The sequence below is a fragment of the Furipterus horrens genome, unplaced genomic scaffold (assembly GCF_987537825.1).
Source record: "Furipterus horrens unplaced genomic scaffold, mFurHor1.1.pri manual_scaffold_4, whole genome shotgun sequence".
Taxonomy (NCBI): Eukaryota; Metazoa; Chordata; class Mammalia; order Chiroptera; family Furipteridae; genus Furipterus; species Furipterus horrens.
This window is the reverse complement of record NW_028327174.1, coordinates 12,693,551-12,696,953: the sequence shown is the minus strand read 5'-3', so window position 1 is coordinate 12,696,953 and position 3,403 is coordinate 12,693,551. Positions and strand designations below refer to the sequence as shown.

General features: G+C 48.8%; 1 pseudogene; it reads left to right on the top strand.

The window, feature by feature from the left end:
• Window positions 1–1,074: 1,074 nt before the first annotated feature.
• LOC150011131 (peptidyl-prolyl cis-trans isomerase A pseudogene) lies at window positions 1,075–1,685 on the top strand (annotated as a pseudogene).
• The last annotated feature ends 1,718 nt before the right edge of the window (window positions 1,686–3,403 follow it).

Below are 3,403 nucleotides of genomic sequence, written 5' to 3'. Positions count from 1 at the left end.
TGCCAGATGCTACACATCTGTAGTTAGTATTGTTCCTTTAAAGAATAACACGGATTCTTCCCTGGGCACGCCACACATTTTCATTAGCTGTGGTCGGGGGCGGGGCGGGGGGGGACCATGATCCTTCTGATGAGTTTCAGCTGACAGACTGCTCTGCGGCATCGTTTTGGGAGAAGCTTATTCATCTTCTCTGTTGGCTGGCTGTGGGGGATGCACACCTGTGTCCTAGGATGACTTCAGAAAGAGAGGAGACAAGAGACCATGCTGGGCACCAGCTGCCTCTGCAGACGCTCCTACAGTGGAGGAGACACAGATGCAGCCGTGCCTGGTGGGCAGGCAGCACTGGGGTTGTTTACATGCAGCTCCAGGGAACCCCCACTGGGGGCTCTTCCTCCGAGTCCTGTCCCCACCCACAGCTTGGATTGGGGAGACTGACTGACATCTGGGCTTCATTTGGTTCCCCCGCTTATCCAATACTCGCAGCCATTCTCCAACTATTGCAGAATGCAAGCTGCTCAAAATTGCCTTGATGGCAAGCCTCGGACAGGGGTGGAAGCGCAGTCACATCGTGTCCACAGTTCACTTACAAGAACTCTGCTACAGGTATATCCCGGAGATATGGCGGATCCACTTCCAGACCACCACAATGAAGTGAGTCCTAATCTTTTTTTCTGGTGCAGGGCCTTGCCTTCAATTTGTAAAAAACATGACATCTGTGAAGCACAATAAAGCAAAGCTCAATAAAACGAGATATGCCTGCATATGTGCTCGGTGAGAGAGAGAGAAAAACAGAGACAAAATGAGACCCAAATAATGGGTGTGAGTGACGTGGCCTTCCATCCCACTCATTGGGAAGATGCTCTGTCATGACTCTGAGAAGGTGCATGCAATCTGTACGTCTCAATTCCCGTAGACCTCTCATGGCATAAACACCTCACTTTGCTGAGTGTATTTGTCCAAATAAATAGAGCTCGCTGCTGTAGCAAACAATACCAAATCTAAGAGGCATAACACAGGGCCTCGCAGATGCCGCTGATGCCGCTGATGCCGCCCCGGATATTCCCGCATCCAGCCATGGCCAACCCCACCATGTTCTTCGACATCGCTGCCAACGGCGAGCCTTTGGTCCGCGTCTTCTTTGGGCTGTTTGCAGACAAAGTCCCAAAGACAGCAGAAAACTTTCGTGTTCTGAGCACCGGGGAGAAAGGGTTTGGTTATAAAGGCTCCTGCTTTCAGAGAATTATTCCGGGATTTATGTGCCAGGGTGGGGACTTCACACGCCACAATGCACAGGCGGTAAGCCCATCTACGGGGAGAAATTCGACGATGAGAATTTCATCCTGAAGCACGCAGGTCCTGGCATCTTGTCCATGGCGAATGCTGGACCCAACACAAACGGTTCCCAGTTTCATCTGCACGGCCAAGACCGAGTGGCTGGATGGCAAGCATGTGGTCTTCGGCCAGGTGAAAGACGGCATGGGTGTTGTGACAGCCATGGAGCGCTATGGGTCCAGGAATGGCAAGAGCAGCAAGAAGGTCACCATTACTGACTGTGGACAACTCTAATACATTTGACGTGGGTCTTATCTTAACCACCAGACCATTCCTTCTGTAGCTCAGGAGAGCACCCCTTCACCCCTCTCTGCTTGGAATGTTCTGTAATCTTCGCGCTCTCGCCGCAGTTCATTGGGTTCCCTATTTTCCTTACCCCTCCCAAGTCTAGCTGGATTGCAGAGTTAAGTTTATGATTATGAAATAAAAACTAAACAACAACAATATAAAAGAAGCATAACACAGTAGAGGTAGATTGTTTGCCCGTTCTCACAGGGTGAAGCATGTCAGAAGGTGCTCCTTAGGGACTGTCCTCTAAGTAGTGATGCAAGAATTCAGCACCTGGCATCTGGGACACTGCCGTACAAAACACCTGGAAAGGGCACAGAAGAAGATGCAGGTTGGATTTTCCAAGGACTCTGAGATGGAGAGCAGAGTGGGGACGTTTATTAGGGAGTGCTCTGGGATCAACACATGTGGAAGGAAGACAAAGATGCAATATTCAGCAAAGGGAGAAGGTGAGCTGCAATACAGTGGCCCCCCCCCCCAAAAAAAAAAACGTCTCTGTCAGCCCAACGGAGAATTCTGGAGCTGGGTGGCCTCTCAGAGCTGTCCTGAGTTGGGGCAAGGTGGTCATGCTGTTGAACCTGTCTCCACTGGTCATTAGAGATAGACATGGACCATTTTCCAGCAGCACTCCTAGCAGCTAAGGAATTACGGTTTCACTGCTAGAAGGGAATAGGGGTGGCACGTCACAGCATCCCCACAAGAGGACAGAAGCAGGGGTGAGCAAACTTTTGGTAAATATTTTAGGTTTTGTAGGCCATGCGGTCTCTGTCACAGCGACTCATCTCTGCTGCTGTCCTGTGAAAGCAGCCAGAGGCAGTGTGTAAACAAAAGAGTGTGGCATGTCCCAACAAAACTTTATTGACAGAAGCAGGCAATGGGCCAGATTGGCTCATGGGCCAGATTTTGCTGACTGCTGGACTAAATATTTCAAAAGTATTTCAGAGCCGGCCCTAGAACTGACAGAGACCTCTCCTGTCCATACTCCATTGGCCAAATATGGTCATAGGGCCCCATTTTAACTGCAAAAGGCTCGGAAATGCAGTTTTTCTCTGAGACCCAGAAGAAAATAAAGGGAATTTGGGAGCATCCAGCCCAAAGGCCACAATGTGATTCTTGTGTCGAAAGCTATTTTTTAATACATGATACAGCCCTGGAATATATTACACAGTTCTACATGCCTATTATTGTATTTAGTCAATACATAAATTCCTGCATCTCCCTGGACCTTGATTACACCTTCTATAAGTTCATCAGATGGCCCCCCAGCATCTGGGATTGGGATGAGTACGAGTTGCTGTGACTCTTTTAATTACAAATAAACAGAAAATAATAGTAAAACTTATTTGACGGGGTTGTTGGGAGGATAAAGTTTATGTCGACGACAATGTGTTGAGGGCAGACATATGCTAGGAAGTACAGTAGGTTCTGGGGAAACAAACATGAATGAGATATCACATTAGTTCTCAATTGCCCCAGAGCTTAGTGAATTAAAACAATAACAATCTTATTGCCCACCGTTACATGGAGTGGACAGGTGCTTTTTCCACTGGTTTCACTTGGGTCCACTCATGCAACTGCAGTTACTTGGGGCGATTGGCTGTGGATCGCGCTCAGCTGGGACAGCTGGGAAGGCTGTGTTCCATGAGAGCACGCATAAGCACAGAACAATTCTCTGTTTGCATCATGATTGCTGGTGTCCATTGGCCCCGCAAGACCAGCACCATTGTGGGAGGAAACCACACAGGGGCATGGATACCAGGAGGAAGAATTTATTTGGGGCCAT